The following is a 17,327-nucleotide window of genomic DNA, read 5'->3' on the forward strand; positions in this document are numbered from 1 at the left end:
TTTTTTTTCCCGTTTCAGAACTGGAGAACTTTGCTCGTATTTTCCTCAGCTGTTCACAGAGATCCAGACTAAACACAGTTCAACTAACGCTGCAAACCGAGGAAGGTGACAGGACAGCTTGAATCCAAGGTATAGTCACCTATTTCCTGTACTGGTGCTATACCTTCCTGCAGGTCAAAGTTTTACTGCTGTTGCTTTTTGTATGTGGAAATGTAATGCATGTAAATATTTTTACCTTTTACCATTGAAGTTGGAAAATACGTTTGTGTCTATGGTCTGTTCTTTAGTCCACGTGCTACATATGCTGCAGAATGCTGGCAGCAAAACAGTAACTGCTTTAGCAAAGTTTATAGTCTATAAAGAGTGTAGATGTTCACTGCCCAGCCGTTTCCCCGAGGGGAAACAGACTGTCTGTCTTCCACTCAGAGCATGCAGGGATCTCTGCAGAACAAGAGGCAAGATTTCTTCTTTGCAGATCATGGAAGAGCAGCTGAACTATTTCTCAGCCTTGTTTGACAACTCCACCTCCCCTCTCCAATCCCATGGCCAGAGTCCTTTCTCTGGAGGGAGGGATAATATTTTTGAACACATCTTGCAGCTGACTAGCACAGAAAGCTTTCCACGGGGCCTCTAACTGGGAAAGCAATGAACAGTATTTGATGGGAAAGAATATTTCACATGGAAAAGGCTATGGAGATGTTGTCTTGGGATGCTGTGTTGTCTTGGTGTCTTCTTGCTCTGTCAAACACCGACTGTTGGCTCCTGCAGGTTTACAAAATCAGAAATGATAAATATTTCCAGTCTCTTCCAACCTTCACCACCAAAAAGCCTATTTCAAGACAAAACAAGCAAGAAAACTAAAATTGCCTCATCAAAGCCAATTGTTTGAACAACATGTCAAATTTCCGTCCCTGAGCAGATGGCCGTGATGTGTTCAGTGAGTGGATCATGGTAAGGAGAAGTCAGTAGCAACAGGAACTGGATGCCAGTGTCCCTGTCATTCTTTGTGGAGCTGGAAATAGAAGAGATACATTTCTTGCTCTTTCTGCCACTGTGTACAGACATGGTAGAGGTTGCAGGTTGCTTCAGAGCTCTCTTCAGCATTCTGTTATCCTCATCCCAGAGGAAAAGGCTCTGCCTGACTGTCCACTGCAACCACTCTTGTTTCCCAGGCCACAGCAGTGGCAGGAGATGCCTGAGTGAAGAGAATGAGCTCCTGTTGGGTGGTTGGTCAGGCAGGTCCTAATGCCCAAATCTCCTTAAGGGAGTGTAGAGAGGCAGAGCTGAAGTTGCCTGTGGGTTGGCCTGACTTTAGATAAATCTGAATAAATTATGCTGGTGTTAGCAAAATGAAATAAACAAACAAACAAATACAAAAATAAAAAGGGAGGGAAAAACAAGGGGGGGGTGCAGGGGGAAGAGGGTAAAAAAAAGAAAAACAAAAGAAAAAAAAGACCCCAGCCAAATTCTTTTTTTTTTTTTTCAATTAAATGCGCTCCCTATTTCAAGTGTATTTAGCCAAGCATGCAGCAGATAAGGGGTGTATATATAAAGTGCTAAAAGTATTCCCAGTCAGAGAGTTGTCTATTTAGTGAGTCTAACCAACAATTGAAGAAACAATGGATCCATGTTTTGGTGACCAGACTCATGCAGTTAGTACTTTTCAAAACTGATTCATGATAAGTTAGGAAATGGTATGCAAAATACAGGTGTTTGAATGAGAAATACTTAGACATTGCATGCTAACTCTGTCAAAAGTTGTTTGCAGATAAAGCAAACTGGAAGCTCATATCTAAATGTGGAGTGGAAGGGGAGCAGTCTCAGAGGTAAACAATTGGTAATAATGAGAGCACACGCACCCCAACATCAAAGGAGAAGAAACTAACAAAATGCAAAAAAATATCTCTGAGCACACTAGAAAAAAACATGAGAAAGTGGCTATTCATTTGCACGATCCCAAGTAAGTTAAGCAAAGTTGATTTGGGAAAAGTAGTATCTTATCCTGAAGATAGGCCTTGGCCAGTGCTGCTGCATAAAGAAGTTTCTTTTCGGGCTACATTTGGGATCTCCAAATTCTTCTGGGGATTGAGAATCCAGAAAGATTTCTGCATCTACAAGTGAAAATGCATCTTTGCAGCTTTCATCAAGAAAGAAGCTGTCTTATCCAGAAGGGCATGGATATATATTGTCAGCAGAGCAGAATAAGAGATGTAGGATGTTTAAAAATTTTGCAACTTATTTTTTTTTTGCCTTCCTGAAGAATATCACTGTATGGAAATTGAGATGTATGCAGCAACTTATTAACTTCAAAACATTTGTTGCAAATGGTGCTCAGTTCTAGGACAGAACAACAGAGAGAGAGAGACTGAGAGGGAGAGAGAGACCTGGTGCTGGGTGGAACAACCACATGAGTGTCCCTCTAGGGTAAGTCTGCATTTCTGTTCATAATCCTGTGTTTGTGATGAAAAAATGATAAAGGATATAGAATTTACAGTAAACAAGATTTCACATTTAAACCCAAGACAATTTAAAACCAAGCTAAAGCCTTCCATCTTTTATTCTTTCCCCTCATTCTAACTCTCGAAAGTCCTGAATGCATTGAGAGAGGTATGTATAAGAGAATATATAATGCATAAAGACAACTGAATCTCATCTGTGTGTTAACTGGGATCAACAAATATCCTGAGATTACACTGGATACATACTGGAGAATATACATATACTAGAAAGTGTACACCTGCCAGACATGATAAGAGATACCCAGAGTATGTTGAAAAGAAGTGGTTTCTTGCAGCTGCTTTGAAATAGGTTTCTTTACATCATAATTTCAAGATATATTTCATTGCAGACTTGTGAGTTTCATATTATTTTTTTCTTTGATTTACAGCTATTTTAAAATATTTTCACTGGAGGTGCTGACCACGTAGATTCCCTTCAGACCAAGCTTAGTTTTTTTATCTGTTTTTCATGTACCTGTAATCTAACTGTTCTTGAGGGCATAAGGACTTTTAAGAACATCACTGATGTTGAATCATGCTTACTTAGACAATGAAATGTCCAAGCTTAGTTGATTTTCAAAATTGACTACACTCAATCAATGGAAGCTTCATGGAGCAAACACAAAAATGCTGTTAGTCATTCTTGAACAAGGAAACACTTCCCCAGAAAAATGAGAGCATTTTAGCACAATGTTTCATTTTAAGAAGCCAGTGAACAATGATAACTATACCTCTGGTTTTATTTCAGTTGGTTCATATTTTACTTGAGTGTCATTGTGCAAAGCCTGTTAGCTTCAGTGAAGGGTCAAGACTTGTTCTTATAAACTGAATAATATATTTTGTGAATGCGCTCTGAAATTCTTAACTCCTCTGCATTAGGAAACAGTTTCTATATCTCCTTCAAAGCTGCACATTGACTGTTGTGCCTGCGATTACCAGATGCGAAAGTATCATGAGGCTCCGTATTGACAAAAGGTAATTTTGTGCATGTTCTTCTAAGACTACTAGGAAATACTGATATTTTATAATGAAATTATCATCACAAACCTATGCAATTTAGAGTTCCAATAGCTGAAATATAGCATGATACCACTGGGTTTGTTAGCCAAAATTTGACCCGCATCCATATACCTTTTGAAAAGCCTTTGCAGATCCATGATGGATATGATGTTAAATTATATCTTGATAAGGCTCTAACAAGACCTTGAGAGAAAAGAACAATCACTTGATACCTCTTCATTGTTGTGTGTTTTAATAAACTAGCTTTACAGGAGCCAATAAAATATGGTAGAGTAGATACTTCCTTTCCCTACCAAATCCAAATGGAGAAATGCCTCATGCTGCTGATTTCTGTGTTTTAATGTTTTGATCTTACAGCTAGGCTGAACTATATTTTTCAATTCAGTGCTGTCTTTGTGTCTTATGCTGACCTGCAAGAAACGTGATACTGATTTAATTCTGTTGCTTCAATGTCCTGCTGAAATATCCAATGAACATTTGGCTGATGCTTGCTGCTCTATCTATCCCACTTTATCTGAAAGTACTTATGTGCTTTAACTGAAACAGAAACATTTCAGGAGGACTCTCCAAATGCAGCATAAAAGAGGTGCTTGTTTCAGCAACATGAACAAGGAAACCTAGCATCACTGTACAGTAAAACACACAGAGCTCTAGTTGCAGTGAGAGAACTATGAAGAGATATTTTATTTCTATAGCTGTTACAATTGTAAATCTTGTAATTTACGCATCTGATTGCTGAAAAATGCTTAGGGATGTGGTTTGTGTGCCCTAATCTATCACTGCGTCACCTCAGGCTCTCATATTGCAGCAAAGATAATTATCGTGTTTCCAGCAACACAGCATGATCTCACATGTGTTTATTGGAGGAAATATAAATATGGCTTTCCAAACAAAAGCCTTACATATATATTATGCCATGAAAAGCAAGGGATTCAGGGGAAGGAGTAAGGAAGAAAAAGAGAAATATTTCCTCTTTACAAGGTTTATAATTCCTTGGATTTTGATGGAATCATTTAGATAATTTTATCCTGTGCTTTGTGTGACATTTTACACTTAGTGAGAATGTGACATTTCATGTGCAAATTCAAAGTGAATCTTCTGTTGTAAGAAAATTACCTCTAAGGGATCTTTTTATGTCCTCTTGGTAGCTCTATGTGTTATGTGATTCTGACCAAATTAAATTTATATAGGGCAACTGGTGCTGCCTGGAATAAATGGCCTTCATTTTGCTACTGCAAACACTCATGTGCACGTGCAGGCACACTAGTGCTCTCTCAATTCATGGCATCCAGAAAGTTTTATTTAATGTTCTAATTTTTAGTTGTTTAATTTATTAGCAGGAACAGATCCAATCAAGGTGGCAGTTTGGTTATTTTTCCTAGTGTGTTTCTGAGCAGACTGAGCATAGCAATTGCAGCTTGTCATACACCACCCCTGGAAGCTCTGTCATTCACATGAAATTTGTGTTTCATATATACCACTAGAATCATATCAAACATGCTGTTCTCTGGGAGATAACAAACTTATTAAAAAGCATACCAGATTATAAATATCTACTGGCACACAGAGGCTTCTTAGACAATAATGGAACAATAATAGCTCGGTCGCCGCAGCTCCCCCTGCATACAAAACTGGACTTCTGTCAGCTCTCTGTGAGGAAGTGTTTTTCATGATAAATCACAGATGATGGAATTGAAAGGATCAAGGTACTACTCGGATTCAGCCCCTTGTATTGAGCAGGGGAGGATCCTGTGGTACTCCATTCATTGTAGGCATCTGACCTCTCCTTAAAGCTACTGAAAGCCTATGTCATAACTACACCATTAGTCAAAATGTTCCATCAACTGTACTGACAAAGAAGTTTTCCTAGGATGTGAGTGAGATATATCTATTTTTCATTACTAGACTACAGTATGTTACACTTGTGGAATCCAGCATGAGAAATTATTTTTCTCTGTACTCATTTTCCTGCCTCAGATAATTTGATGAGATCAGAACAGGCTGAATGACAGTTACTCAAGAGAGATGAGACTGGAAAGGTCAGAAATGAACTGGGTTCAGCAGCACTGAACCAAATAAGGGGTCCCCATTTGATCTGCTGCAGCATGATGGCAAAATTTATGATTTTCTTTGCCATTCCTCACTCCCATTATTATGTCAGTTTCCAGTTGAGGAACATGGAGCATGTCCCATGACCAAATAAGCACCATCACCCCTACTGTGCTGCAGTCAGACAAACAACCACTCAGGCTGCTCGGTGAACAGTTATCTTCCTAGTGTATGGCTCCATGTGCCTTAGTTAGAAATAGTCTGTGAATGATTCATGAACTGGGAACAATCTCAATTCAGTGGCTTTTCAGTTCTCCCAGTGTGGGTATCACACTTCCTTTTATTAATATTTTGAAGCTTTGCAATTTTCGCCTAACATATGTATTCGATTACCAATTTATATTTCCTAAAACCCACACACATTTCCTAAAATAAAACTCACACACACTTTTAGTATATCAGTAATATTTAACTTATCTACAACCCGGAGTGATTCATCTATGCAATAGGAACACATATGACAATATACTTATATAAAATCAGTGCACCCCTTATAAAGCTCATTCTCTTCAGTAATATCTTCCAACTACTCTTAAACTTTCTAAGAAATGTGTGACATCTTTAAGTTTGGAAAGCAGGTTCAGGAATAGGACTTCAGAGGACAAAAATGAAGAGAGGTCAACATTTTGTAAGAGTACTAGTACCTGCACCTACAAAATTTGGAATTGAATGTTTTCAGAAGAGTACTTCCTCTGCTGCTTATTTTTACAGAAGATTTTTTGGGAGTGGAAGAAAAAGAAATGTGTTAGATGAAATCTTAACTCAAATTCTTTCAACGTTACATGAAAATAAGAAAATGAATATAAGTTTTGTTTGAAAAATGACACTGACTTTTAAGTGGTTTTTTAAACGGATTGGAGTAATGGATCGTGAGGCAACACTTACTCTTCCTCACCGTTTAGGACACCGAGCTTCTTGTGCCACAGAAACCTTCAAAAAAGTAAGGAGGGCTCTAATCTTTGGCACTAGTTTATCAGTTTCATTGTACTTTGTTAAAAATGTCTGATTTTAAACATTCAGCCTTGCTGCTTACCATATGATTTAACCCTCTACTTTCTATCAAAGACAATGTATAAGAAAGCCTTAGTCTAATTTGCTAACGTGTGTTTACTGTCTTTGTTAAATTGGGGTCAGGTTGTGAATCCCTATTTTTCATGAGTGGCAATAAAGGTTTGTGGGCAAACACTCATAGGATCATGTAGACTGATGCTTTCAGCTCTACTGATGGAAAATAAAATCTCTGAATCATAATAACTAATATTTTATTTGTCATTGTTCCCCATCCTTTTCCTTGACAGCAATAAATATGGATAGTACTGGGCTTTGTTTTTCATCATTGAACTTTATTAATTAGCAGAGGTGAGGTAATTCAAACACAATACGAGGTCACATAATTAAACTATCTCTGAGTAGAATTTAAAACATTAGAAGAAATAAAATGCCCAAAGAAACATTAGTATTTCTTTTTAATTTTACAAATATATATATATTTAAGAATGCTGTGTTGCCATTCCATTTTAGTCATCTAAACATAACAAAGAAAAATAATTAGTCTGTACTCTCTCAACCATGAAAAAATTTATAGCTAGGAAAGCTAGAAGCCTGACAAATTTGGCAATTAATACAGAGAGCACTAATTCAAAGCTAATTCAATCTTTCTCCCATTATCACTATAAATAGGTAATTTACGTGAGTTTGGACAATATATTCCAAACATAATACAAACCTGAGAAATACAACTAACATCCAGACTCAGTAAAGTCTGTTCTTGTTGCTTGAAAATTTATTGTCCTTTTATTTAATGGTGCTTTGTTTCTTCTTGACTGAGCTACCCATCAACTCCCTGTAATTCACAAAGTAATGTCAGACAACATGTTTCAAGTATCACTATCCTACTCACAATCGTGCAGGTCCAGGGCAACTTAAAGAGAATTTCTTTCAGTCAAGATACTCATGAGTTCCCCCTTCACTTGTTCAAGTCACTTCTGCACAGTTTGACATTCATAAATGAGTGACAGAGAGCTGCTGCATGTACATGTAGTCATGTCTACTTGCATATTGCTAGCACCCACAGAAATCCCAAAACCCCTCTGAACTAGGAATAACTCATTCTACCTTTTGTCACCTTAAATCAGCTGAGAACACTCTACATCCTGAATAACAGAACTGACATGATGGCTTCATGCTATAACAATCTGTATTTTATAACTATTTTTCCCCAATGACTCTCTCTCAAACTGTGTTATCATGCGGGCTTTCACCAGGAAGTTCAGAAAAAGCTGTACAGGAGCTAAGAGCCACAGGTCCTACTAAGATGGGGTAAAAAAAAGAGGTAAAAATGACTACAGGTCCTGGGATGGGTTTGGTAGAAAACCTAGGAGCTGCTGAACTCTGAAGAAAGGCCCAAAATTACCTTCTGTAAGTTTTCCAAAAATGTCACTGCAGTTTAAGGTGAGAAATTACTTTTGAATTTTGCAGCTTATAGGCTCTTTTTCAGAGCAAGTGTGAAAAACACCTGTTCAGAGCCAAGTCATGATATATTCCTTACAGGAAACAAGTAAGAATTACTCAGATTCATCATGCTGCAGGCTGTGTAAGAATCCTTCATTACTTTTTCAATATTGATATGCAGACAGAACATGCATTTGGCTAGATTTTATGGATGTAAATATAGTGTATATTTAGACAGAGAGATAAAGCAGTTCTTGAATTTAGGTTATATTTTTGGTAGAAAGTAACTCATGTATCTTTACTAGTTTATAATTATAGGATGTCTACACATGCATTTTAGGTGCTTTAGGAATGCAGTTCCAAATGCCTCTGGAATTATACCTCTTCCAAGGCCACTTTGATCCTATAGTGAGAACAAAAGCAAACATATCTATCATATTTAAATGATGGTCAAAACAGTGTGATGGCCATAAGCATGAATTTCTAAAGTAAGTCATTTAGCTGCAAATCGTCCATGTAAAATAATCTTTGATCTTTTAGAAGGCAAAAGATTGCTGCAGTTGCATGTGAGAATCCGTTTTGTATATTTTTGAAAGTATTGCAAATTGACGGCTGAGGAAACTTGAAGACAATGAAGAGTCCACAGCTAAACTTACAACTAAGAAAACTGTCACAAGAAGCAGTAGTGTAGTAACATATTTTAGATATCTGGATACATACATGCTCTTTTGCAAAGAAAGAAGAACAGTAATTATATAGATGATATCCTTAATTAAAATATAAAAAGGACAAAGGAAGTTAGAGAACAAGATAAAAAACTGAATCTGTGAAGTCACTCTAATCTTGGACCCCCCAACCATTTGTCATAGGCTTTAGATAGTCAAACAACTTCTGGATCTGAATGTGGGTTTTTTGTTCACAGTTTCTGTGAAATAACGTGAGGTAATGGTTTCATATAATATTCTTAGTGTGATGAATGACTGTACCATGGTCATTAATTAAAAAATTAATTTATGATTCTAACCTGTCTGCTGGAAGTTTAATTCTCTCAACATTTCCCAAAATGCACCAGAGTAAGTCTTCTTTGTCCTTGGAATGTCCTGGAGTATTGGTGGCTCAGTATTTTTGGTTTATTTTAGCCTATGGATTCAAGGCCAAAACTGTGCCGATATAACACCTATGTAATTGTGGCTGCATAATGCCTGTCAGTCAGAGCCAGAGCCAGAACCGTCTCACTCACCTTGGTGAGTTTGGGTCAGCTGGCCTACTTGTATCCCCTCCAAGGATCTTGCCCTTGATTGAGGAAGGAATGTTACAGTGCTGATGCTGTGCTCAGCAGAAGCCAAAACACCAGTGTATTATCAACACCCTTCTAGCTACCAATGCAAAGCACAGCATTGTGAGGGCTACTGTGGGGAAATAAACTCCAGATCAGCCAGATCCAATACAGGTACAAAAATTCTTCTGTTCCCTTCTTCACAATTTCATTATTTTCATCTCTGTGTTCCTAGTGAAGAATAGGATGCAGGACTTTAAATATGACAGTGCTTGGCCTCAAGTCCTGGTTTGTGTTTTTTTTTTTTTCCCTAAGGAAACATTGGCTATCATTGGAAAAATGAAAAGGAAAATCTACATATTACAAAAAAGCAAAATATACTCATACTAGACCTAACATGAGCCATGTGTGCAACCATCCAGTGCAAGATATTTCTCAATCAGAAATATAAGCAATCATTTCTTACTACCACTATGATTCTACTAAAATTCCCTGGTTTTCCATGGAGAAGGTCAATTTGGGGCAGAACTACATCAATGTGACTACAGTGACTCGGGAACCAATGACAACTCTTGAAATATGTTGGAGGGTTGGATTTGGGAGTTTTTATTTCTATCCATTTTGCAGGGTTTTACAGTGCATAAATAAATGAACAATTCCAAAGGGAACTAAAAGGCAGATTGACAGATAAATACCATAGTAATTTGTAATGGGAACAGTTCCAGGCGTGGAGAAAAACATACAGCAATTGACAGGACTTTATTATATGGACCTTACAGTTACTATATGGACTTTACTGTTATTATGATATGTCTGTCACGTATTGGCCTCATAAGCCACCAGCGTGCCTGTAGCAAATGTGGATAGAGCCTTCCAAAATCTTTGTTCACGAAGCCTAGCCATGATGACTGTTATTATGTGGTTCCATTGTATTCACACTACACAGCGTACAGCCTGGACATGCCCAGGCTTGCCATGAGTTTGCCTGCTCCCTGCTTCCCCTGCTCCCCTCTCTGATAGGCTGAAGAAGCTGCAGAGAGGAGACAGTTACCATTTGCCTTTTCCTTCCCCGGTTCCTCCTGTGCTCCTCCCCCTTTTGCCCGTGTCCCTATCCTGGTTTGTCCCCCCGCTTGTCTGTCTCACGCTCCGCCCTATGTTCTGGCCCTTTCCCCTCCCAAGCTGATAAAAAACCGTGTGCACGCGTGAATAAAGGACTCTGCCGGCACCCTACCTTTGTGTCGTGAACCTGTGCTGTGCCACGGCCCCATCCCCCTTTTGGACCACGGCAGTAATTTTTAAGCAGTCATGTGATGCAGTGTCATATCTCAGTCAGGCATATATCATCAAACCTTAGCTAGAGAAAATCAATACAATGTTACTAATGGAAGCTATGTGGCTCAGCAGTTCTAGCAGGTTTGTCATTATTTTTAGTTTACTGCTTTGTAGATAATATTTGTGTTCATAAGGAGCAGGTTCTGGGGGGCAAGGCAGGAGAAAGAAAGTATATCTCATTTTCTCATCTCTTAAGAGTTAGAGGTTTGATGAGGCAAAGACTTTAGTTTATACTCTAGTCAGATAAGCAACCTCCAAAGAACAGTTCATGATACCTGCAGCAGGCCTCAGCTTTAGGGTGAGGTGAGGCATCCTCTGATGGTGCCTGTTCTCCAGTGGTTATAAAAGAAACCTAGGACAGTAACTTCAAACTAAATGTCTTCATTTAGGATAATCTAAATTAGGCAGGAGGAAGAGAACTCAGGGTGTTCTCCAGTCCTGACTGCATAGGAACAGACCTCCACTTGCTTCTACTGGAAGCTCTGGGCTGTAGACCCAAACTCAACCCATTTCTCAGGGCACTGGCTTAAGACACAGCCCACTGGCTTGCTGATTATAATACAGGTGCAGCAGCAGCTTCACAGCCACACACCATCCTCCTCAAATAAAGCTGCAGCAATTGTTTGTGTTAATAGGGCTTTAAATTGCATCAGGAGGCACAAAAGGTATCTGAGAACTGGAGACAGAGAGATGAAAGAATAATGCAAATATGGTGCTCTAATGATTGAATTTTACCTCTTCTTGCAGTGACCTGAACTCTTTGGATGAAACAACGAAGAATAGGATTGATCCTATATACTATACTTCAGTCTATGTAAGCTTTGTGAAGCTTTTGCTTTAAGATATAGCCCTAAAGAGGTTTTTGATTTTTTTCATGGAGATCTGTAGAGGATGCCTTTCTCATTTTGATTGTGATGGTTCAATCAGATTTAGCTGCTACACAGTGGATGCTTGTAGTGTTTGTATTTCCCTGCACCAGCACATCTAATTTAAACAAAAGTAAATCCACATTGTGAAGGGAGACTGCGATGGAGGGAAAAGTATTTCTGTATTTTCCACAGAACAAAGTATTTGTGCTAGAGATATCTGGAAACACGTCTCACTGTACATCTGATTTATAGGATCAGAAAGAGATGTTATACAGATTAATGGGAAAATGAGACACTGATTCAGTTTTTAAAGGTAGATGTTCAGAGATTTTTAGATTGCATTACTGTATTAGTCTGTTTTCTTTTATATCCTACAATAAAAAGCTTGCCAGATACTATAGTGTGCTTATTTTGCCTGAGATATTATCTTCTCTGTTGTCTTGAGGGAGAAGTCATTTATTTAGACACTGGGAATTAGCATCAAGCTAATCTCATTTCCTTAATCCACTGCCCACTGATGCAGCCATATTACATGGATCTAAAAGATCTGCAGGTAGTGTATATTCAGGGCACATTAGTGACACTGAACAAATTGATGTGAACTATAATTCTACATGTCAAATAGCACTCAACAAATAAGCATTTGCAATAAATATGTCAATTTCCATAATTCTCAAATTTTAAAGAGGCATTGAAACATGTATCCCTGGACAGCACTTTCACGTTTTATCAAGTGCACTTGTTTATGCTTGAAGCGTGATTTTTCATATTTTCCAGAATGGTTTTTTCTTTCATTCTTAAACAGAAATGACAGAGAGATAGATAAGGTAGAAAAGCATAATTAAGAACTCTGCTAAAAGCCATGTACTGATATTTAGTAGGTGTCTGCCTAAGTTTATATTTTCCTTGCATTATCTGATAAAATATTTCCCTTGTTTTCCACAGAAAAGTATAGTGTAGTGAAACAAAATTTTTGAAAAACCCTGCTTAAGGCTTTCCAGACAGTTAGCCTTGTCCTCATATATTATGCTGACAAACATAATGTGACAGCTTTGCTTAAATTAACTTCTGTACTGTGATACAAAAACATAAATCAATCAAACCTGAAGTGATGGGTATCATTACTATGCTCAAAGGAATAAGAAAGAAAAAAAAAAAAGGCCCTGTGTGAAAGAGAAAGGAATTTGTTCCACAATGACAAGATGAAAAGCAGGTTTGAAAGTTGAACCTGTGCTAATGGAGACCTTCCCTCAACTTTCTTGCAGTTATCCAAGGACACACAGAATAGTGACTGTTGAGTGTCTGAGCATTGTGTATGACTGCAGGTGTTACAAGTCTCACTCTTTCTTTCTCTATTGTTATTCTTATAGCCAGCAGGAGCATTGCACTACATGTGTAGCTGCAGTGAAAGGCAGTTTCTGCCCAAACTGTTACTCTGGTTTGACTGGTGGATAGAAAGGAGGAAAAGGGCATTTGTCTGCATGAAATTTTCCTGGGAGGAAGGAGAGTGAGATGGTTCCAGGCATGATTCTTATGAAGTTTTGGGAAGCTTGACCCAAACCAGGCTTTGTGAAATTGTGGTAAAATGGTTCATTTTATGAAAAAAAAAAAAAAAAAAAGTCACAGTTTCTATTCAAACATGGTAGCATAGTGAAAAAAACAGTCCTAATATAATGGTTATGCTGATTTTTATGGAAAAGGCCAGCCCATGAACAAAGCATGTCTCTGCTAAGTCAAATGAATTTAAATTTATCTTAATTTTTTGGATCACTGACTAGCTTCTTTCTGCTTGCTGGTTTCTGCTAGGATTTCTGGGAGCTCTGTTTAAGGCATCTATGCAATGCTGAAGTCAAGGTGTTGGTTTGGCTGACCTGGAGAATGTGGGATAACTTGTTTTGCTGAGCCAGGTGTGCCCTGCTTGTTTCTTGTTATCTGGTCGTTTCCGGGGATTTCTTTTGCCATATTTGTCCAGTCTACCCTTGAGCTTCTGTAAACTTTGAACATCCTTTGACAGAGCAATTGCTCTCCTATTCCTTGGTTACTGTTTTCACCAATCCTACTAATGTGATCTGATGTTCCCTAGTTCTTCAGTTGGTTATGTTTACTTCAATTTTGAACAAATTTGAACAAATATGTTCAAAACAGAGAGCTCCACACTGGCAATGAGCCTTACTTCAGTGAGCTCATGATTGTCCCCACCCCTGTGCATTTGTGGGGTGGGTGAAGAGGGCAGGGAGAGGGTGGCAATGTTGCAGACCTTCACACTAATGTGGAGCATGTGTCCCTAGACAGACAACACAGCCCTCTTGTCTCTCCCAGCAGGTCTTAGCCCTACAAACAAGTCTTGAAGCATCCCATTTGGAAGATCAGCAGTCTGGTTTTAGAGAAGATGAAACAAAAATCTAAGGGTATTACTTGAGTGCAGAAAACAATGCCTACGTTGACTGCTGGATGACAAAAAGTAACATATAGCAATTTTCAAACTTTTTCCGGCTTTCCTTTTCTATGATATTTTGCTTGGTTTTAACTTGACAATTCTTGTACCTTTGGTACAAGAATCTTGCCTGTTGCTTTACCTTTTGACTCCTTTTATCTTGGTCATTCTCCTTCAGGGAAACCAATCACTCCATAAAGCTCCTTTTCTTCCCCACTTTCCTGCAATGTTTCCTTTTATTTCTTAATTTCCAATAAGGAATTATGATTTACTACTGAAGTACTGACTATGTGATATGGAAGTCCACTTTAAATCAGTTCCAAGAGTACTTCTGTTGCTGCAGATGTTGAGTTCGAAGGATAGGCTCTGAAAGGATAACGAGGTAATAGTATCCTTTGTATCATATGCAGCCATTTACAGCATTTCCTCTGTTAATAACTTTCATGTCACTCAGTGCTACTAAAATGTAAAGCTCGTGTAGGAAACACCTGCAATGGTCAGAGCCTACACGAGGTGGCAGTACTTGTATCATATTGGTTTCCTTTTTTGGGGGCTTACTTGTTTCCAGAAAATCTCCCTGTAAATTAATTGATTCATGTCAGAAGTGGGCAAGCTTGCAAACAAGTCCATCTGGTAAGCAGCTTACTACATTTCTATATAAATAAAAAAGATCATCCAACTTTTTCAGGGTCACTCCGCCCCTCAGATCATGAGAAAGTCTGTTTTCAATGCAGAAAAATTCAGATCTGTACAATGCTCCAAATGCATAGCTGAGCACATCCTGCCTGGCCTGAAAATGATAGGCAACTGCAATGCCTAACAGCTCAGGGCAGAGTGAATCAAGCCTTGTATAAAATTGAGCATGGATTTGCTGGGCAATCTTTTCAGCTTCATGGAGATGTGGGTAAAACTTATTTCTGTTAGACTGAGTCTCAGAGAATAGAGCCTTAGGATAGGAATTAACTGGGTTTTAAGTCATCTACCACCAGAAGAAAAAGTCATTTCATCTGCCCTATTTTCATGGAATACTTTAGCTTTGTGTATAAAAATCTCTACATCAGAATCAGATACTGTTATTGCAATCAATAAAGTTAATGGACAAAAATAAAACAAGTGTTCTGGTGCATTTTTCTCTCTCTCCTTCTGTTTTCTGATACTTTTATGCCAAATTGCTACTTTTTAAACAAATTAACTAACTGTCAATGTGGCTCATCTTCAGGGAGACGGAGGACTGTGTTTCACCAAAAAATATCTTAATATTGTTGCAACAAGCAACAAGAAATCCCCAGAATTTTCCACCCTTGTTTTACTCTGTTTATCAAAAAAAAAAAAATTAGAAATCCAAATTCCCAGGCAGATTACTCAAAGACTTTTTTTTCCTATGCCCATGACTGTGCTGGCAGGATATGGTTTGGAAGAGAGCAGGTCTGGGCATATGAGAGTGGAAGGAGGTGGAAGGGAAATGTGACCCCTGATGGGGAGACATGCGAGGCAGCTCATCCCTGGCAGCTCTGAAAATCAGTGCCCCCTCAAGTCTGTGAGCCCCCAGCTTCAAAGTGCAGTGGGTCAGGAGATCACATCTCCACTGTATTGATGCAGTAGAGTAGCTGCAAGACTGTGCTGTGTGTGAGGTGCAGACCTATCTGCAGGGCATGAGGAATGGAACTCAACCATTTGAGTCTTTCAAACATACCCTGCAACAGAGACTATCTCCTCCATTTGGTTTCCTTGAACCTCCCTACTCCTGCTCCATCCTATCTATTCTTCCCTTGGTATTCCAGGTTGGAGAAGGACATTGCTATGGAAAACAGATGATGCTCATGGACTATTCAACTCAGGTCATTGTAGACAGCCTCTTGGCTACCCTGAGAATTAACAACAGGAAAGCCCAGCAGCTGGTAACTCACTAAAACTGCTTCCCAGAGCTGAGTTTCTGCAGCTGCAACCTAAGTCAGCCAGCAGGAGTATGGTTCCCAGAGGAGATGCTTGAGAACAAGACTATAAGGAGGGACGTGCAGATGGGGCAGGGACAGTGCTGAGTTTCTGTCATTTGAGAATTTTGTCATCTGAGTATGTGGTGCATTCTGTTGGATGTCTGTGCTTCCCATCTCTTGAATGTGCTCCAAGGTTTTGTGCTGCTTTTCCTATCTTCAGAGCAGCTTTAGAGCAGAGGCAGGCAGATACAAAAAGCCCAAAACCTTTGGAGCTGCTTGGTGTCAGAGCTTCCACTGAAGTCACTGAGATATAATCCTTTGCACTCCTGTCATGATTTGGGCATGACAATTTTTACACTAAAGAATTATTGTATTACTTGAAGTAGAATCCAAACCAGAAAAAAACCCCCAAAACCAACAAACTACGTTTCATAAGTGTTTTGAAAGACTGAAAGAAAAATAATAATTTTAAAATAGTTAGGTGTGATCTTTATATTTTAGGACTTCTCAGTGGGTGCAGAGAAAACAAATGAAGCACTGTAAGAGCAGAGAGTTGATGTTTTGCAACTCACCAGGGAGGGATAGCACCAGGCCTGGTGAGGGTAGGTATCCCTACCCTCACCAGGGTAGGGAGGTGAGGGTACCTACCCTTTGCCTCAGAAGCTGCCACCTTACTAGAGAGGTTCTTACAAGCCCTGTCAGCCTAAAAGGCAAGGACTGAATAAAGAGTGAGACCCTCTGTCCCTTTTCTGTATTTCCTTCTAAACCCAAGCCTTTTTCGTGAGCAGAGTAACTAACTGCTTTAAAATCTATGCTCTGAATTAGGACCTGAATTCACTGGATCAGAAGGCCATTCTTTGTTATAAAGAAAAAATGACCAGATAGGTAGACTGGCAGGCAGGGAGCAGACACCACTTTAATACATGACATGTTTTTAAAGAATCTGTAACTACAGCATATGTTGTGTTAGGTAGTTTGCAGTCCCAAAGGCCTTTGTTAACTTGGGATGCAAACAGTCCTTGTCTGCAGCACTTGGCACTGAGGCCCTGGCTGAGTTGTAAAACAAGATTATGTCACCCTCCTTCACATCTGCTGCTCTTCTTGGAGAATATCTAAATTCAACATGATTAATTTGAAAAAATTGTGGTTTTCTGAGGAACTGCATACTTAGAAAAAATGCTGAAAGAACCCATTAAATGGCTTACAAACTCTTTTTCCTTGTGCTCTGGTGGCCACTTGCAAGGGGGAAGGGTTCAAACTGAAAGAGAGTAGGTTTAGATTAGATATTAAGAAGAAATTCTTTACTGTGAGGATGGTGAGGCACTGGAACAGGTTGTCCAAGGAAGTTGTGGATGTCTCATCCCTGGAGGTGTTCAAGGCCAGGTTGGATGGGGCTCTAAGCAA

This window comes from Lepidothrix coronata, unplaced genomic scaffold (genome assembly GCF_001604755.1).
Source record: "Lepidothrix coronata isolate B3197 unplaced genomic scaffold, Lepidothrix_coronata-1.0 Scaffold5, whole genome shotgun sequence".
Taxonomy (NCBI): Eukaryota; Metazoa; Chordata; class Aves; order Passeriformes; family Pipridae; genus Lepidothrix; species Lepidothrix coronata.